This window comes from Ornithorhynchus anatinus, chromosome X1 (genome assembly GCF_004115215.2).
Source record: "Ornithorhynchus anatinus isolate Pmale09 chromosome X1, mOrnAna1.pri.v4, whole genome shotgun sequence".
NCBI classification, from domain to species: Eukaryota; Metazoa; Chordata; class Mammalia; order Monotremata; family Ornithorhynchidae; genus Ornithorhynchus; species Ornithorhynchus anatinus.
Window position 1 is genome coordinate 10,869,783 of NC_041749.1, and position 21,672 is coordinate 10,891,454.

General features: G+C 42.6%; 1 long non-coding RNA gene across 1 annotated transcript; it reads right to left on the minus strand.

Moving 5' to 3' along the window:
• Positions 1-9,035: 9,035 nt before the first annotated feature.
• On the minus strand, positions 9,036-21,462 carry LOC120638021. The gene is made up of 2 exons (XR_005659471.1): positions 21,109-21,462; positions 9,036-9,163 (listed from the first exon to the last, which is right to left on the minus strand). It is a non-coding gene; the product is annotated as an uncharacterized LOC120638021 (long non-coding RNA).
• Positions 21,463-21,672: the final 210 nt, after the last annotated feature.

The window sequence follows — 21,672 nt, forward strand, 5'->3', positions numbered from 1 at the left end:
CCAAGTCCGATCTCTTTCCACTAAACCATACTGCTTCTATGTGTGTGTGTATGATGATATTTGTGAAGCGCTTACTATGTGCAGAGCACTGTGCTAAGCGCTGGGGGATACAAGGTGATCAGGTTGTCCCACGTGGGGCTCACAGTCTTCATCCCCATTTTCCAGATGAGGTAACTGAGGCACAGAGAAGTGAAGTGACTTGCCCACAGTCACACAGCTGACAAGTGGCAGAGCCAGGATTCGAACCTATGACCTCTGACTCCCAAACCCAGGCTCTTTTCACTGAGCCACGCTGCTTCTCTAGATGTGTATATCTAATGTGCCCCCTCTCCTTGCAAACTGAATTTCAGTAGGAAACGCCTCCTGAGCTCTGAGTCTTTCCAAATTGACCGTTTGAGAAGTAGCTTGGCCTAGGCGAAAGAGTAAAGGCCTGGTATTAGAAGTCCTGGGTTCTAATCCCTCTCCAGCACTCATCTATGTGACCTTGGGCATGTCACTTAATTTCTCTTGGCCTCAGCCATCTCAGCTGTAAAATCACGATTAAGACAGTGAGCCCCACAGGGGACATGGAGTGTTTCCAGGCTCTTTGGCTTGTAACTATCCCAGCGTTTAGTACAGTGCCTGGCCCAGAGTGCATGCTTAACAAACACCATTAATAAAAAAAAAAAAATAGCCAACAATCACTAAGCACTGACACACAGTGGAGATGAGAACCCAGCTGCTGGCACGTTTAGCAGAAGGGAGGGATCCCTCAAACCAATAATTAGAGAGATTGTGATTTTTAATTTGTTGAATTGCCAACAGAAAAACAGCTGGACTCAGAAAAATTAGGAGCCCACTTTAAAATGGGAATATTTATAGCCCTTTATCTAGAGCACAAGGAATAACTGTCTCTCAAGACTATTAAACCAAACTCAGGAATACAAACCTTACCGAGAAGCTAAAAAAAACTTGCCAGAATTCTGCAGCTACACGACAGCAGTTTCATTAGAAGAAAAAAATGGTTATTCACTTTCCCTTTGAAAAGCTGCAGAACTAACCCTACCCTGAAGATCATATTAATCACTGAAAAAGATATGAATATCTAGGGGTCTTGGGTGCATAGTAAAGATTAGCCCAAATATCTCATTCCCCTACATTATTAGCATTAGGTAAATGTCACAATAGAAGTCATACATTAAAACATAAATATCTTTAGAATTTAATTTTAATATTTTGAAAAAGCTCATTTTGGGCAGGGATTGTCTGTTATTATATCGTATTCTCCCAAATGCTCAGTACAGTGCCTTGCACCTAGTAAGTGCTCAATAAATATGACTGAATGAAAATGTTGTTGGATGTCTAGAGAAAGAGTAAGTGCCTTAAGAAATCTCTGGCACCTTCCGGTAATCAGTTACAAATTGCTGTCAGAACTGTAGAGGTGCTTCTATTTCACAAGGGCATAGAACACCAGAAAAAATGCCATTAGTATTGAAATTGCATATGGATGTGGATCTATATCTATGATGATTAATAGAGTAAGACAAGTTCGTGTTCTATATTCTTCCCATTTCACAATAAATATTGACTTTCAGGTCCAAATTGTGGAATTTGGCTGCTGTTTTTCTAATCTGCTATCTTTACATCAGTGAAAGCAAACAAGATGACAGTTAATTAGAGATTGGCATGTCTTTCCTCATTATTTGAAGAATGATTTGCCTCGTACCAAAGGGAAACTACTTGATTTGCTGAAAATGATCACCCTCAGTTTCCTCTCTGAGACTGGGCCAAATGTTGGAATGAATAATGAACATATACTGAGGTCATTTATTCCTCATTCCTCTGGAAAGTTCTGTCATTGCCCCCAAACACATGTGAGAAAGCACCATTTGAAAAAAAAAAAAATACCCAGCACCAATCTTGAATGACTGGTGTTTATTTCCCTATTATTGGATGACTCTCCCACCCATCATCTCCATCTTGCCAATACCCAGTAAAAAGAAAAAAAGGTAAATAATCAGGACTCCATATTTCACGGCAATTGTGTACCCAAGGAAATGTACAGCCATGACGACTGACTGATAGCCTTGGCATCGCAGCATCCAGCTTTTCAAGCTTACTTTTTTTTTTCTTGACAGGTAGAAATAAAAATAAAATTGAAATAGAGGTCCACTGGTTTTCATATTGATACATGTTTAATTCTGATGCATCTCCCTGGAAATCTCCCAATTTTCCTCCCCCTAGGTTCTCAGAAGTAGAACAGCCATGACCTTAGATCGGCCTGAAAAGGAGCAGAAGCAGTGAGCTTAAATAGTCCATAACAAATCCACAGCTAGAGCATTACCACCCTCTATCAGAAAGCACTAATGTGAGCAGACAAATTTAAATTATTCTCCCCCATTCATAGCCTTACTGAAGGCAAATCTCCTCCCAGAGGCCTTCTCAGATTAGCCGCCCCTTTCCTCTTCTTCCACTCCCTTATGCGTCACCCTGACTTGCTCTCTTTGTTCTTCCCCCCTTCTACCCCTCCTCTCTACTCTCCTCTCCCACATACTTCAGTCCTGTAATATCAACTTACTCACTGTAGCTCACTCTTGTCTCATTGCTTCCTACCTCTCCTCCATATTCTGCCTCTGGCCTGAAACGTCCTCCCTTTACAAACCCAACAGTCACTCTCTGCACCTTCAAACCCTTATTAAAAGCACATCTCCTTCTACAGGCTTTCCACAACTAAACCCTCATTTCCTTTTCTCCCATTCCCTTCTACATCACTCTTGCAGTTGAATGGTATAGGAAAACATTGTTCCCTAGTGGAAAGAGCATGGACCTGGGAGTTAGAGGACCTGGGCTCTAATTCTGGCTCTGACACATCTGCTGAGTGGGTATTCAATAAATATTACTGATTTTTATTCCTCCAAGGGGTCTTCCCCGACTAGACCCTCATTTCTTCTTCTCCCACTCTCTTCTGCATCATTTTTGCACTTTGATCTGCACCATTTTAGCAACCCCTCTCTCAGCCCCACAGCACTTATGTACCTACCCATGATTTATTTATACTGTCTGAATTCCCCTCTAGAATGTAAACTCATTGAGGGCAGGGAACTTCTCTACCAACTCTGTTATATTGCACTCACCCAAGCACTTAGTAAAGTGTCTTGGCAAACAGTAAGTATACAATAAATATGATTGACTGATCAATGGTATTTATTGGGCAGTTACTGTGTCCAGAGAAGTATTCTCAGTGCATGAGAATCCCCTATAACAGAGTTGGTAGAATACGATATTCAATACTATAACGTCAGTTATGCAACATAGGCTATGAACATATGTTAGTATTGTTATTATTATTTTGTTTATTAAGCAGTGTTTTAAGCACTTGGGTAAATATGAATTAATCAGATTGGACAGAGTCCCTAACCCTCATAAAGCTCACAGTCTAAGTAGAGAGGAAAACAGGCGTTGAATTCCCAAGGTCACATGATAAGCAATTGGCAGACCCAAGATTAGAACCCGGGCTTGGGTTGTTTCCACTAGGACACACTGTTCCCATTAGATTCTATCTTTCAGGTATGTTCTGGGGCTACTTAACATCTGGATTGTCTTTGGATAGAGATGGGATCTGTCCCTGCAGTTGGAGATAGTAGAGGTGGACAGAATTGAGCTGACGACTTGAGATGTAGCCACGGGTCCATAGCACACATCAGAGACCTCGTATCCCTGATAGAAACCGAGCAGTTCGATTCACAAACTCTGATCCTGAGGGAGGGATCGGGGAGGTTCTCCAACCCATTCACACCCCTCGGTGCTGTGGGACAGCAGCTAGATCATCTAATGTCAGAAAACTGAGTCCCGGCTGAGGAAAGTTTCAGTGTGGGGAGTCAAGGGAGGCCGAGAGTTAGTTACACATCCCGCCCTCCATCCTTTCCATTAACAAAATTGAAATGTGTGGCCTGATGTCTCCACCCCAGTGATTAACACACTGCTTGATACATGGTAACCACGCAATACCACAGTACCATTACTATTATTATTATTATTATTAGTGGAAAAAGCACAAGCTTGGGTCTAATCTGCCACTTACTTGCTGAATAACCTTGGACAAGACACTTATCTCTGCTTCAGTCTCCTCATCGGACAGAAAAGGGGTGAAATATCTGTCCTTCCTCTCCTCTAGAATGTGAGCCCTTGTGGGACAGAGGCTGGGTCTGATCTGATAATATTGCATCTGCTCCAGCATTTAGTACAATGCTCAGCACATAGTAAGCACATAACAAATAATATCATTATTATTATTATCCCCAAAAAGAAGATCAGATGGTCAGATAGGATCCATTTTTGCTAGTAACAATTAATACCCACAAAGTGATAATACTGATACTTGGGCATGTGGGTAAATATATATAATGTTTCTTAGAGATTGTTTGGATTTCATATAAACTAATTCTTCATGGTTTTATATTTTTGTGATCTGTTTTAGCGTCAAAATGATATTTGTATCTTCCCTCTTTATTGTTCAGATTCCAGCAGAAATAGAGAAGAGATCATGGGTAGATGAGAATTTTTCATGTAAACTAAATGTTTATTTTGTTGTTCTTGCTATACCACCTCATTTTACAGATGACATTCCAACGTGTTGCAGCAGGGAGAAACAGCATGGCCCAGGAAAAAAAACATAGATTGGGAACAAAAGGATCTGGGTTGGTTGGTTGGTTTGTTTGGCATTTGTTAAGCACTTACTAAGTGTTAAGCACTGTTCTAAGTGCTGGGGTAGATACAGGGTAATCAGGTTGTCCCAAGTGGGGCTCATACTTTTAATCCCCATTTTACAGGTGAGGGAACTGAGGCACAGAGAAATTAAGTGATTTGCCCAATGTCACACAGCAGACAGGTGGCAGAGGCAGGATTAGAACCCATGTCCTCGGACTCCCAAACCCCTGCTCTTTCCACTAAGCCATGCTGCTTCCCTAATCATCTAATCATCACCTAATCATCTAATCATCATTTCTGTCAACTGCCTGCTGTGCTACCTTAGGCAAATCACTTAACTTCTCTTTGCCTTGGTTTCCTTATCTGTGAAATGGGGATGTGATATCTATTCTCTCCCCTACTTATACTCTGAGGTCCATGTGGGATAAGGACCGTGTCCAACCTGATTACCTTGCATCTACCCCAGCAATTACAATAGCGCTTGAAACATAGTAAGCACTTAATAAATATCATTTTTACCTCCAGACTGATATCCCTATGGTTGGAAACGGTTCTTTCCTTAGTGACTGAATTATCTGCTTTTCCCGTATCAACGATTCAGAGAATATTACTGAACTCACCGGTTGGTGGAAAATGCCCTCTGAAGCCTTCTGAAAGGAATAGAACCACCTTTTAAAAACACTTAATATTCACATTGCCAAAGCTTTTAAACACGTTGTGTAAGGAACAAAGCCACCCCATAATATGCTGACAAAAGCTTCCAGAAGATGGACAGTGAATTTTATCTGGATGAAAACACTTGCCGGGCTTAGTTGAAATTTTGCAAGCATGCTACCTGATTTTAAAAAAAAAAAACAATTCAATAGAATTTTATTTTTCAGGGACTGCAAGATTCCAATGGTTCCGAACAATTTATATTAAAAAACAGTGGTGAGAGTACTATAGGGGCACAAGTTTAGATTAGACTGTAAGCCCGTCAAACGGCAGGGACTGTCTCTATCTGTTGCCGACTTGTTCATTCCAAGCACTTAGTACAGTGATCTGCCCATAGTAAGCGCTCAATAAATACTATTGAATGAAAAGTTTGGTTTCTTGCTTCTCCAAACAGGTTCAGTGCTCAGGAGAAGCTGCATGGCCTAGTGGATAGAGCATGGGACAGGGAGCCCGAAGGACCTGGGTTCTAACCCCAGCTCTGCCACTTGTCTGCTGTGTGACCTTGGACGAGTCAATTCACTTCTCTGTGCCTCAGTTATCTCATCTGTAAAATGGGGATTACCCCTGTGAGACGTATGTGGGACATGGACTGTGTCCTATCTGATTACCTTGTATCTACTTTAATGCTTGGAACAGTGCCTGGTACATAGTAAGCACTTCCCAAATACCATAAAAAAAGGAGGGGGCATGCTTTAAATGTAAGCTCATTACAGACAAGGAATATTCTGTTGCTAATTGATAACAATAATAATGGTATTTGTTAAGTGTTTCCTATGTGCCAAGCCTGTTCTAAGCACTGGGGTAGATACAAGCTAATCATGTTGTCCCATGTGGGGCTCACATTCTTAATCCCCATTTTACAGGTGAGGGAACCGAGGCACAGAGAAGTCAAGTAACTTGCCCGAAGTCACACAGCTGACAAGTGGCAAAGCTGGGATTAGAACTCATGACCTCTGCCTCCCAAGCCCGTGTTCTTGCCACTAAGCCGCTTCTCCAATTCTGTTGCACTCTCCCAAGCACATAATACAGTGCTGGACACATAGTATTTGCTCCCTACCATTGATTGAGTGATTGATGGTTGGCAAGATTGGGATTGCTCCCTTGTGGTTCACAAAGGCATTCATTTGAAAGACAAGGGTCTGGGGGAAGCTCCCCCCTTTAGACTTCAAGATTTATTTATTCAATCATATTTATTGAGCGCTTACTATGTGCAGGGCACTGTACTAAGCGCTTGGAATGTACAATTCAGCAACAAAGAGAGACAATCCCTGTCCAATTCCTTGTAATCACAATAATAATAATGGTGATGGTAGTATTTCTTAAGCACTTACTATGTGCCAGGCACTGTACTAAGCACTGGGAAAGATACAAATAAATCAGGTTGGACACAGTCCCTGTCCCACATGTGGCTCACAGTCTTAATCTCCATTTGACAGATGAGGGAACTGAGGCACAGAGAAGTTAAGCGGCTTACCCAAGGTCACCCAGAATACAAGTGGCAGAGCCAGGATTAAAACCCAAGTCCTTCTGAGTCCCAGGCCTATGCTCGATCCACTAGACCACACTGCTTCTCTGAAGTTGGGGAACGTATCTACCAATGCGGTTCTACTCTCCCAAGTGTTCAGCACAGTGCTCTGCATACAGTAAGCACTCAATAAATACAACTGTTTGGTTGTCAAAGGGAGTAAGGAATGTGATTAGCTATGTAGGGAGGTGTTTTGGGCAGGGAACGCGCCTGCTAATTCTGTCATATGGGACTCTCCGAAATGCTTAGTAAAGTGCTCTGCACATAGTAAGTGCTCAAAAAATATGATGGATTGATCGACTGAGTCCTAATCTTGTCCTTCTCTGGAAGGAAAGTGTTGGCAGGGTTAGGGCCTAGCATGCACTATGAGGGGTTTAAGCTTTCCCAAGCAATACGGGGCTTCTTTTGGCTGGGATTTAGGATTCAGTGTCCTCGACACATCACAGGGATCCACGTAGCTTATGTATCAGTGGGGAATGATATGCTAGAATGACTCCCTGAATGAAAAGTACACATTCATGAGAGTTCAGACTAGAGGGGAGTATTACTAGAACGAGTATCAATTGAGCGTGAACTTGGTGTGAAGCACTGTATTAGGTAGTACAAGCTCAGGGAGTAATTAATTCCTTGGCCACAAAGATCGTACACTCTAATAAGGGAGAAAAGTTTGAAAATATTTGCAATATTTACAAATGGAGGGTGTGAAATTCTGGAGGTGAGAAGGAGAGACCTGTGTAGATGGAAAGGCAGAAACTGGAGACTTAGTTGAGCGCTTGGGTAGAGAAATGCCCTTAAGCAAGGGGAGTTATTCCAAAGAGAAAAGGAGTATTCCCATATTAAATGGCTCTGCATACCAAAGACTCTCCTCCTGAGTGGAGTTTGGAGCCCAAGAAAAGGAACTATTCCTCAGTCTGATTAAACTTGGATAAAAGAGAAAAAAACAAAACCCACTGCTCCCCAGTTATGGCTGGATTGAACTAATGAATAGCCTCAGGAGGGAGACTTAAAGTTATTGTCAAAAATCACCATGAGAAGGAATGAAGTAAACTTAAATGTAAGTGATTTGACCAAATGGCTTATATCTTTTCTACCCCAGTAAAGAGATGGCTTTTGTATTAACAGAAGAATCATACATGCTACTCAAATTAGGGTATAAGCAACTACATAAATGAAAATGAACAGATAAAATTATCTCAAAATATACAAACATGACTTCATGGAAAGACACATCTTTGACAAATAATCCTTTCCTTTCTATTCCTCTGGAAACATGTTTGATTAAAGAGTGTAGAGTTGGCTGACCAACAGGCTGACCAACTCTTGCTAAAAGTCATTGCAATCCATTTTCTTGTCTCAGCATAACTTTATTCAAAAATAAAACTATTTGGTTCAAATTTCTGTTACCAAAACATCAGCCAAGCAGTATTCGTGCAAGCTCAATGCTTACTGATCAATAGCTATGCTTCTTAACATTTTAGATGCTCAAGCCACATGTGAATTCATATGTAGCTTGACAAACAGAATTTAATAACTGTGTCCTCTTCTAATGCCACAACTAACTACATAATCTGCAATTTTTTTTTTGATTAAACCTCTTAGTGAGCTGCGATGGGATGCTCAAATGCTAAGTCCTCTGTCAGGGAACATCCTATTGTCATGATGACAGACACCAAAACACATACATACATAAATGATCCTAAGGATGTAAGGATGAGGGAGGGAGAAAATCCACAGGAAGAGAGTGGGAAGAAGAAGGCAAAAATTCAAGGTAAAAATAAGTTATCGTTGTTACAGATTGTCAGATGTGAAATACGGAAGATGAAATACAAGGTCTTGGACTCATGCTGAACAGGTTTTGGAACTTTCAGGGATGCTGGAAAGGATCAGGATTTTTTCCTTCAAGAAAAGGCTAAAGAAATGACCTTCGGAAGACTTTTCTGTCAGCCCTTTCATTTGTTTTCCTTAATGATGTGTGTTTGTGCCATTATTTATGTGTATGCCACATTCTAGAAATAGGCTCCCTGGGGGGAGTAATGTGTCTTTCCTTGGGTTTAGTACAGTTCATTTAGGGTGCCTAATGAATATTAAAGCACAGCAGAACCATTCAACATGATGTGTAAGGTCAGGTTTTATTTCAGTCTTTTTGTTCTTTAAAACTTGGGTCCCACTAGACTGCTATGTCTGGGTTTTTGAACACCTCCTTCTCTTTGCATATTGAACAGGATTGACCAGAGGAAGCTGGAAAAAGCAGGATGAAAAAGAATAAAGATAATGATACTGATAAAATTTGTTAAGCTTTTCCTACGTACCAAGCACTATGCTAAGCACTTTCATCATACACATAGTGAACAGATGGGTCGCAGTCCCTGTCCCAAATAGGTCTCACCAACTAAGAAGGAGAACAGGTACTTTAGCCCAAATTCACAATTGAGGCAACTGAGGCAGTGAGAATTTTAAGTGAGTTGATTGATTTTAATCATAGTCACATCTTTAAGGGCCTTCTTGTGGAGCCAGGAGATTACCCAATGACTGGCTGGTTTTGAGAGTGCTTTGGGTTTCTCAGATTTTGCCAGTATGTCTCGACTACCAAAATTGCTTTGTGGCTCATTGACTGGTCACTGGAAATAAGAATGGGACGGAGAAAACAGAGAGGGTGCTGAAAAGCCTCAAATACTCACCGGTGGGTTATCCTGGGACCTCAGAAGTTGAAAAATCTAAACTGATACAATTAAAGGATGGTTAAAAAAGTTTACTCCTCAATCTAATTAGGATGTTAGAGGAAACCATTCTAGTCAGGGAATGTATCTGCCAACTCTGTTGCACTGTACTCTCCCAAGAGCGTAGCCCAGTGCTCTGCACATAGGAAGCGCTCAGTAGATAACACTGACAACGATGATGATGAAAACAATCAGAATCAGGCATCTGGTTTGCAGTGAACAAAGCAGGTTTGGACTGGTGTTTTCTTTGGTTTCTTTCAGTGTATCAGTTCAGAATTTAAGGAAGTTGCTGCTAACTGTGGACATGAATCTCCATGTTTAAAATCAGGCAAAAGCACTTAGTGAATATCTTTTGGGTGCAGAACACTGTACGACACAATTGGGAGACTACCACAAGATCAAAGTGATCCCTGCCATGAGGGATATTATAATCTAATGGGCAAGACAGACATTAAAATGAATTAGAGGTGGAAAGAAACAACGGCGTATACGGATGTGTACATAATAATAATCTTGGTATTTGGTAAGCGCTTACTACGTGCAAAGCACGGTTCCAAGCTCTGGGGTAGATACAGGGTAAACAGGTTGACTCACATGAGGCTCACAGTTAATCCCCATTTTTATAGATGAGGGAAATGAGGCACAGAGAAGTTAAGTGACTTGCCCACAGTCACACAGCTGACAAGTGGCAGAGCCGGGATTTGAACCCATGATCTCTGACTCCCAAGCCCAGGCTCTTTCCACTGAGCCAAGCTGCTTAAGTACTGTGGGTAGGGTAACCATGTCCTTAGCAGGGCATTCAAAAGAAAGAGGGGAGATTAGAAATTAGCTGGGGAACTCCCTGCTGGGAAACAGAGGTGCCTAATAGAAATATCATGGGACTGGGAGTCAGGAGACAATGTTTCTGGTCTGTGTGACCTTGGCCGAGTCACTTCATTCCTTTGTGCCTCATTTTCTTCATCTGTCAAATGGGGCTAAGATATCTGTTCTCCCTCTTAGATTGTCAGCCCCACGTGATCTGATCGTCTCACATCTCTCCTGGTTAGTGGCGCATAGCAAGCACTGAATAAATGCCAGCATTATTATTAACCAATGTGAAATATAGATTCATATTTTAGCTTAATGAAGGATATATTTCCATGGAAAATAGGTGCTTTTCCCTTAAAAACAAGGAACACCCAGCCTATGAACCATAATGAAAAGCCAACGGAGAAATGAAACCGACCTGGTACAACTCCAATATTTTATTCCCCTAAACTTTGCATTGTCTTCTTTCTATTTCATTAAAGGGTTTTAAAGTACTTATGTTATTTGTGTGACATTTTCAAAAATTAATCTATGTCTGCAGTATTCAGAGGATCCAAAAGCATATCATCCATGTCTCTCACAGAGAGTATGTATTTGTATTCAAATCAGGATTTTATCTTTTTATGTATAATAGGGCTTTAACTCCAGTTTATTTAATTAATTCCCAAGAAGATTGCATTTTCACAGAGTTGGCTCTTCAAAACCCTTTCAGATAATCCTTCTTATTTTCTTAGGAGTTTTGCAAATGTATGGCATAGCTGTCTATGACAAATTCCATTTTGTAGGCTGATAATTTTTTCCATGTAGACACTCAGAAGTCTATCCAGTTTGATTGGTCGGTTTGATTTATCAAAAGACATATTGGGAAGCAATATGGACTAGTGGAAATAGCAAGGGCCTGGGAGTCAGGGGACCTGGATTCTAATCCCAGCTCTAATAATAATAATAATACTAGTGGTATTTGTTAAGTGCTTACTATGTGCCAGGTACTGCAATAAGCACAGGGGTGGATACAAGTACTCCGGGTTGGGAAAAGTCCCTGACCCAGATGAGACTCATAGTCTTAATTTCCATTTTACAGATGAGGCAACTGAGGCACAGAGAATTCAAGTGATTTGCCCAAGGTCACAGAGCAGACGTGTCAGAGCTGGGATTAGAACCCAGATCCTTCTAGACCTAGCCCATAGTCTATCCTCTAGACCATGCTATTGCTCTCTGCCACTTGTCCTGTTCTGCCACTTGTCCTGCTGTGTGACCTGGGGCAAGTCACTAAATTTATCCATGCCTAAAAGTCTTAAAAGCAAAATTAAATCCTACTACCTTCTAATTAGACAGTGAGCCCCACGTAGGACAGAGCTGTATCTACTCTGATTCTTTTACATCCATCGTACTGCTCAGTACAGTGCGTGGTTCAGTGGAAAGAGCCTGGGCTTCGGAGTCAGAGGTCATGGGTTCGATTCCTGGCTCTGCCACTTGTCAGCTGTGTGACTGTGGGCGAGTCACTTCACTTCTCTGTGCCTCAGTTACCTCATCTGTAAAATGGGAATTAACTGTGAGCCTCACGTAGGCCAACGTGATGACCCTGTATCTACCCCGGGGCTTAGAACAGTGCTCTGCACATAGTAAGCGCTTAACAAATACCAACATTATTACAGTGTTTGGCACATAGTATGATTTAATATGTAATATCATTATTATTATTACTACATATTTTTAACAATTTTAAAGAATTTTCACACTCTCCTCCTTTTTTCTTCTAGTATTTTGGATATTCCAGGTATGGTGACTGCATATTGTATGCCGGTGAGAGGGTGCCCAGGAATTCCACTGTGAACTCAAATGAGAGAAGCAGTGTGGTTTAGTGGATAATAATGATAATAATAGTGTTGGTATTTGTTAAGCGCTTACTATGTGCAGAGCACTGTTCTAATCGCTGGGGTAGATACAGGGTCATCAGGTTGTCCCATGTGTAGCTCACAGTTAATCCCCATTTTACAGATGATAGTTAATAATAGTAATGATGGTGTTGTTAAGTGCTTACTATGTGCCAATCACTCTTCTAAGTGCTGGGATAGATATGAGGTATCAAGTTGTCCCACATGGGGCTCACCATCTTAATCCCCATTTTGCAGATGAGGTAACTGAGGCCCAGAGAAGTGAAGTGACTTGCCCAAAGTCACACAGCTTATAAGTGGCAGAGCCGGGTTTAGAACCCATGTCCTCTGACTCCCAAGTTCGTGCTCTTTCCACTAAGCCACGCCGGATAGAGCACGGGCCTGACAGTCAGATGGAACTGGCTTCTAATCCTGGCTCTGCCACCTGTCTGCTCTGTGACCTCGGGCAAGTCACTTCACTTCTCCGGGCCTCAGTTACCTCATTTGTAAAATGGGGAATAAGACTGTGAGCCCTGTGTGGGGCAGGGACTGGGTCCAACCCGATTACCTTGTATCTACCCCAGTGTTAAGTACAATATCTGATGCATACTAAGCGCTTAACAAATACAAAGAATATAATAATTATTTCAATTTTTAATCAGCGGTATTGATTGAGCAATTTTTGCATGCCTAACACTGTACTAAGCACTTAGGAGACTGCAGTACAATAAAGTTGGTAGACCTTATCCCTGCCCTTGAGTCCTACTTGGGGAGAGAGACATTAAGATAAATTACAGATAGAAGGAAGCAGCAGAGTATAAAGATACGAACATAAAGTGCAGCGCGGCTCGGGTGAGTATTAAAATACCTACACAGTCTAGTGCATAAGTTATGCAAAAGGGAAGGTGAATAGGCTGGAGACATGAGAGGTTCGCCACAGAAGCCTTCTTAGAGGAGATTTGATTTTAGTAGGCTTTGATGGTGAGGAGAGGTGGTCTGTCATATATGAATCAATCGATCATTCATATTTATTGAGCACTTACTATGCTCTTGGGAGAGTAATAATAATAAGAATGATAATAATTATGGTATTTGTCAAGTGCTGACTGTGTGCCAAGCACTGTTCTAAATACTGGGATAGTTACAAGGTAAGCAGGTTGTCCCACGGGGGACTCACAGTCTTAATCCCCATTTTTACAGATGAGGTGACTGAGGCCCAGAGAAGTGAAATGATTTGCCCAAGGTCACACAACAGACAAGTGGAGGAACCGGGATTAGACCCCCAGATCCTCTGACGCCCGAGCCCGTGCGCTTTCCACTAAGCCACGCTGCTTCTCACTATATAACAGAATCAGCAGACACGTGCGCTGCCCACAAGCAGCTTACTTACTGTCTAGAAGGAGTAGCAGACATTAAAATAAATTACAGATGTGGACATAAGTGCCGTGGGGCTGAGGGTCGGGTGAATAAAGGGTGCAAATCCAAGTACAAGGACAACACAGAAGGAAGAGGGAATAGGGGAAATGAGGACTCGTCGGGGAAGGTCTCTTGGAGGAGTTGCAATTTCAAAATGGCTTTGAAAGGGGGGAGAGTGTCAGCCTGGAGGATTTGAAGGGCGTGGAGATGGAGACCCAGGCAAGTGAAGCAGCCTGGCGTAGTGGCTAGAGCATGGGCCTGGGAGTCAGAAGGTGAAGAGTTCTAATTCCGGCTCCATCCCTCGTCTGCTCTGTGACCTTGGGGAAGTAACTTCACTTCTCTGGGCCTCAGTTACTTCATCTGTAAAATGGATGTGGAAATTGTGAGCCCTGCATGGGACAGAGACTGTGTCCAACCTGATTTGCTTGTATCCAGCCCAGCGCTTAACAAATACCATAATTATTATGGCGATGAGATGAGAGGATGAGAGCAAGCGTGTGACCATCTGTCCCACACCCATAAGGTTCCCGAATAAAGTATTTCGGGAGCTTGCACCAGAAGCGCAAACCTTTGGATCGCTCGCCGAAGGGTGAGCGCTTCAGGTCGTCCCAGCATGAGGAAAATCGTGAGTTGAGGACGTCGCAGTGTTCGGCATTTCCATGTCTGGTGAACGGGTATAATAACCCAGATACCTGGGGTGTCCTATAGAGATACTGTTCAGAAGACACCAGCTGGTCTAGACCTGGGGCATCTACAAGGTTCGACGGGGGATGGCTTCCCTCACCGTGACCAGCCCGAGTTAGGACGGTGACCTTAGGTGGTCAGTAACCATCAGAGCTGTGAGTATTTAACTACTGTAATAGACTTGTCCTGAGAGGCTTGGAAGAATGGATTTAGAGAAATAATACTAATAATTATGGTATTTGTTAAGCGCTTACCATATGCCACACACTGTACTAAGCACTGGGATGGATACAAGTCAATCGGGTAGGATATGGTCCCATGTGGGGCTCATAGTCTCAATACCCATTTTACAGATGAGGTGAGAGAAGGTCCAGTGAAGTGACTTGCCCAAGGTGACACAGCATACAAGTGGTGGAGCTGGGATTAGAACCCATAACCTCCTGAATCCCAGACCCAGACTCTATCCACTATGCCATGCTGGGGATGAAGAATAATAATGTTGGTATTTGTTAAGTGCTTACTATGTGCCAAGCACTGTTCTAAGCTCTGGGTAGATACAAGGTCATTAGGTTGTCCCTCGTGGGGCTCACAGCCTTCATCCCCATTTTCCAGATGGAGTAACTGAGGCACAGAGAAGTTAAGCGACTTGCTCAAAGTCACACAGCTGATAAGTGGCAGAGCCGGGATTAGAACCCGCGACCTCTCACTCCCAAGCCCAGGCTCTTTCCACTGAGCCACGCTGCTTCAACAACAGGACCTAGTGGATAGAGCACAGGCCTGGGAATCAGAAGGACCTGGGTTTTAATCCTGGCTCTGCCACTTGTCTGTGTTGTGAACTTGGGCAAGTCACTTCATTTTTCTGGGCCTCAGTCACCTCATCTGTAAAATGGGGATTAAGACGGTTTAGCCCCAAGTGGGACAGGGACTGTGTCCAACCTAATGATCTTGTATCGTCCCCAGCGCTTAGAACAGTGTCTGACACATAGTAAGAGCTTAACAAATACCATTATATAGGCACCTGAAGGTTGATCTGATTAAATGTTAGCTACAAAGAGCTCAGTCAAGGTGCCAAATAAGATTAGGATTTGTATCCAATAATGTCTGTCTCCCCCTCTAGACTTGTAAACTCATTGTGGGCAGGGAATGCATATGTTTATTATTATCTTGTAGTCGCTCAAGCCTTTATTACTGTGCTTTGCACAAGGCAAGGATTCAATAAATACGAGGAACTGACTGACTCAGAATCCAAAATGAACCCCGTCCTGACTCTCACCCTTTGAGGTTGCTCAGTGACAAAGGGGTCGACGGCAAGAGAAATGAGATTGAGGTAGAGTGAGTAGGTTGGCATTAGGAGAGCAAAGTGTAGCGGCTGGGTTGGAGTAGAAGATGAGAGAGGAAAGGTCATCGTTGAAATTGCAGGGACAGGAGAATAAGTAGAGGGAGCAACTTCTGCTTTTTCTTCCATTTGCAGTTTCTCAGAGAGGTTATTTTCAAGGCAGAAAAAGAATTTCATTTGAAAAAGAACCCAGTGCTCTGTGGTTCTTCTGCCCCTCTCTGGCTCCCACTCAAATTCTCCACCATAATAAAACCACAAAATGCAGGAGTGGTTAATATAGTCTATTGATGGATAGAGCAGATGAATGATTGACTGGAGGGACCCTTCTCAGCTTAACTTTCTGTTTTCACACTTTAGTGTTTTGACCTCTATGATTCACACTGCTTCTAAGGCACTTTCAAATCATCACCAAGCAATGCAATTTGTGGCTGAAACAAAGTTTCCACCTAACTGGGAATGGCTGCCCTGAGGTAATCATCATTATTAATATTATGGTTATTATCATTATTATTTTAACTGCTTACTATGCTACGTCCAACCTGATCTGCTTAGATACAGCAGCTTGGCTCAGTGGAAGGAGCGCGGGCTTGGGAGTCAGAGATCACGGGTTCTAATCCCGGCTCCGCCGCTAGTCAGCTGTGTGACCTTGGGCAAGTCACTTAACTTCTCTGTGCCTCAGTTACCTCATCTGTCAAATGGGGATTAAAACTGTGAGCCCCACGTGGAACAAACTGATCACCTTGTACCCCCAGCGCTTAGAACAGTCCTCTGCACATAGTAAGCACTTAACAAATACCACAATTTATTTATTTATTTATTCATTTATTTATTTATTTATCCACCCCAAGATTTAGTACAGTGACTGGTGTATACCGTAAGCGCTTAATAAATACCAATATTATTATTACTATTTTGTGTCAAGCACTACGTAAGTGCTGGGATAGATACAAGATAACCAGGTAAGGCACAGTCCCTGTCCCACATGGGGTTTACAGACTAAATAGGAGGGAGAGCACGTATTGAATTTCCTTTTTACAGTTGAGGAAACTGAGGCACAGGGAATAATAATGGTTATGGTACTTGTTAAGCTTCATTGCCATGCACTGGTTCTAAGCACTGGGGCAGATACAGGGTAATTAGGCTCACGTGGGGCTCACAGTCTCAATCCCCGTTTTACAGATGAGGTAACTGAGGCACAGAGAAGTGAAGTGACTTGAAGGTCACACAGCAGACAGCTAGTGGAGCCGGATTAGAATCCAGGTTCTCTGACTACCAGGCCCATTCTATTTCCAGTAGGCCACACTGCTTCTCTTCTGCCTGCTATTTACAGTAGGCAGTGGTAATTACTGAGTACAGTTGACCTTACTAGGTGCTTGGGAAACTACAACGAGAAGCACAAGATGGATTCCCTGCTCCCAAGCAGCTTACACTATAGTTGGGGAGGCAGATGCAAACATCCTTACAAATAAGAGAAAGTCAGCATAAAGAACTAAGCATGAATATGCACATCTAGTGTACACAAGGGCTGAGGGAGATATAAGCAAATACTTCAGTGTCAGGGGCTGCTTTTAGGTTGATATAACTTGGTTTGTTGCAAATTTAATCATGGAAAGTTCATTGAAGGAGGGGGGATTTTCTTCTGAAGCTGAGGAGGGAGGATTTGGGTGAAGGGAAGGAGCAGGAAAAATTCCAGAATAGAGGAACAGCATGAATAAGGGCCGATAGCCATGCAATTTCCCCCAGGTGTTATGCAGAGGTTTTGCTTCTCTTCTTTTTTTCTCCCTTGATCTTGTAACTGTGCTGCTGTTACTGTTATGTGGCTGCTATTTTTCCTATCTTCCCTTCTATCCTTCCCCAACTTCTTACTATTTTTTCCTCTCACCCTCGACTCCAGGAGGAGTTCAGGCCTCCAGGAGAGCTCACTGACTCCAGGAGAGCTCACCTCATCCAGAAGGCCTTCCCAGACTTAGCCCCCCACCTTCCCTCTGTTCCTCCTCCCCTTCCCTTCCCCCCGCCCGCCCTCTGCTCTTTCCTCTTTCCTTCCCCTCAGCACTGTGCATATTTGTATATATTATTTATTACCCTATTTATTTTGTTGATGAGGTGTATCTCCACGATTCTATTTATCTTGATGATGTCGTCTTGTTTTGTTTTGTTCTGTTTTGCTTTTCTGTCTGTCTCCGCCGTTTAGACTGTGAGCCCATTACTGGGCAGGGATGGTCTCTATCTGTTGTCTGAACTGAACATTCCAAGTGCTTAATACAGTGCTCTGCACATAGTAAGCGCTCAATAAATACTATTGAATGAATGACTCCAGGCTCTTACTGAATCTTTGGCTCTCCCTAAGGGAAAACAAAACAGGTTTTAAAGTGCCAAGCTCTGCAGCTGCTCTGGTGACCTCAGACAATTTTACACCCCCCCATCCTCAACTTGACCTTAGTACCTTTTGTTTTTTCCCATGGTCTTTGTTGAGCACTGACTATATGCTAGGCGCTGTACTAAGCTCTGTGGTAGATACAAGCTAATCAGGTCAAATACGGTTCATCTCTCACTTGGGGTTCACAATCTTAGTCCTCATCTTACAGAAGAAATAACTGAGGCCCAGAGATATGAAGTGATTTGCCCAAGGTCACACTGCAGATAAGTGGCAGAGCCAGGATTAGTCATTTTTCTATTTTTAACGGTATTTGTTAAGCGCTTACTACATGTCAAGCACCGAGAAGAGGCATGGCTCAGTGGAAGGAGCATGGACTTGGGAGTCAGAGGTCCAGAGGTCATGGGTTCAAATTCCGGCTCTGCCACTTGGCAGCTGTGTGAATGTGGACAAGTCAGTTAACTTCTCTGTGCCTCAGTTACCTCATCCGTAAAATAGGGATTAACTGTGAGCCTCACCTGGGACAACCTGATTAACCTGTATCTACCCCAGCGCTAAGAGCAGTGCTCTGCACATAGTAAGTGCTTAACAAATACCAACATTATTATTATTATTATTACCTTTCAAAGTGCTGACATAGATACCAGGTAATCATGTTGGATACGGTTCATCCCCCACAAGGTGCTCACTGTCTTTGATCCTCATTTTACAGATGAGGTAACTGAGGCACAGAGAAATTAAGTGAGTTGCTTAAGGTCACATGGCAGACATGGTCCACTGTCCTGGTCCACTGATTTCCAGGCCTGTGCTCTTTCCACTAGGCCACATGGCTTCCCTGCAAGTGTTCACCATCCTCCCACCCTACCTTCACTTGATATTAATAATAACAATAATAATTATGGTATGTGTTAATTGCTTACTATGTGCCGAGCACTGTTTTAAGCACTGGGGTAGATATAAGGTAATCAAGTTGTCCCGTAGAGGGCACATAGTTTTAATTCCCATTTTACAGATGAGGCAACTGAGGCACAGAGAAGTTAAGCGGCCCGCTCAAGGTCACACAGCAGACAAGTGCAGAGCCGGAATTAGAACCCAGGTCGTTGCTCTATCCACTAGGCCACGCTGCTTGGTGCTCTCTTCCAAGGGCAGCTCAGACCACCTAAATTAGACGGAAGGGCAGGGAAGGTTATTCCCTTGACTGGTCTCCTGACATGGACAGTCTCAGGTAAAAAACAGAATTTTCTGGTCCAGATAAGAGGAATTGGAAGCCCTAAAAGAGCTGAATGCAAACTGTCTTCAGGTCTGGTGGACTGGAATTCAACTCTTGGTGAAGAGAGGAGGGTGAAGACTTATGTTTTCTACACGGAAGAAGGCAGTGGAAAACCACTTCCTTATTTTTACCAAGAAAACTCTGTGGATACAATATCTGAATGATTGCAGATGGAAGTGGAGCGTTCTGGAAGAGATGTGTCCATGGTATCGCTGTGGGTCGACAGCATAAGACAAGAAGAGAGCAGATTCTGGTCCCTGATACTTATAGGAAAAATCTCAGATCAAGGCAAGCCTGAAGTCTGGGATTTGGTTATTTTACATTTAGGAAAAGGGAACAAAGAGGGCGAACCCAAGTGTAAATGTTAAAAAACCTTTTGAAAGTTTCTCCTTTGGTCCATTATCATTTAAAAAGAAAAACTTCTTGGTTTTCATACTCTAGCAAGTACAAATGACTAAATGGATTATTTAAGTCTTTTAGGAAAAAAGACAAGTATCATTTTTGCCCTGAGGACAGGCCTGAGTAATTTTAACTGCGGATAATGGCCTCACAAAGTTATAAGCACTTGACGACAGGGTGGTGAAAAGTATGGTAATATTGTCTTGTGTCGGCAGCGTGGCTTGCAAAATCATTATCGATGGTAAAGAGACCATCGAGAGTGTTATTCCTGATAAATCCTTAAGGAAGAGGATAAGCATTAAATGACCGTCACAGACCCAGAAAGTCAATTCAAAACACGGCTGCCAGCTACCTTAATACAAAGGGGATGATCTGAGAGAGAGGTAGGTTGAATGAAATATGGAGTCTACTGACCCAGCAATTTATGGAACAATTTATGAATCAATTTCTTCCCAAGCTTCTCAAGTGAGACTTGAAAAACTCCTTTTCAGTGAACAGTGTCACTACATCCTTGCACACAAGGAAGTGTGCCCAGTTGAAGTGTGTACCTTTCTTCCTGCTTTTTAATCCTACATTTCCCTCTTCTTTTTCAATTGCTGTGGGGTCTTTTTCATATGAAAGAAGATATTTCCTAGTGAAAATGGCAATATTTTCCAGAATTCAAATTGCAAATCAAAGTGGCTTCTGAGGACAGACCTTGCATGAGAAGGAGGTTTGCCTCATGGAAAGAACCAGTGGACCTGGGTTCTAATTCCGGCTCTGTCATCTGACGCTGTGTGATCTTGAGCAAATCACTTCACTTCTCTGTGACTCAGTTGCCTCATCTGTAAAATGGGGATTCATTCATTCATGCAATAATATTTATTGAGCGCTTACTATGTGCAGAGCACTGTACTAAGAGCTTGGAAGGTACAATTAGGCAACAGATAGAGACAGTCCCTGCCCTTTGACAGGATTATACTCTAATCAGGGGAGACAGACTGACAAAAACCATAGCAATAAATAGAATCAAGGGGATTAAGACTGTGCACCCCTTGTGGGACGTGGACTGGGTCCAACCTAGTTACTTTGTATCCTGCCTTCTCCACTTGTCTGTTGTGTGATCTTGGGCAAGTCATTTCACTTCTCTGGCCCTCACTTATCTCATCTGTAAAATGGGGATTAAAACTGTGTTCAGATCGTTTTGCTTGTCTCCATTCCAGAGCTCAATACAGCGCCTATCACATAGTAAATGCCTAACAAGTGCCATCATTCTGTTCCCCAGCACTTCGAACAAACAATTATCATAGGAAAAAAATAGTGTTACCTTCTCCTTCCCTGTTCACTGCTCCTCCATGTTGTTTGTGGAATGGTTTCCCATCCCCATTTAGTCATCCCCTAGCCAAGCTTCACAGATGCAGCTCCTTGAATTTTATAACTTCATCAGTCTCCTCACTTTTGTTGCTCACTCCTGAATTCCTTCCAGGTCATCATCATCTCAAGTATGCAGGTGCCCACCTGAACATAGTATTCCAGGTGTGTCTCAGCAAGGTCACATGGGAAGATCTTACCACATCCCTCTTCCATAAAACACTCTTCTCCTCATTTGCATCCCAAAAGAACATTAACCTCTCTTCAACTCAATTTCTAAAGAAGCTTCTGCCTGTTCTCAGACCCTAGGTTTCTGTTAACTTCATGCTTTTGCAAACAATCTTCTACCTTCCATTTCACCTAGCAACCATTCTCTTATTGTCATGACCACAATGTACTGCATCCTGTATTAGGCACTGGGGAAATTACAATGAAAATTAGTAGATGTCCCAGAACTCATAATCTGAAATTGGAAAGATATGCAGAAAAAGTCCAATTTCCAAAAAGGAGCAAAGTCATT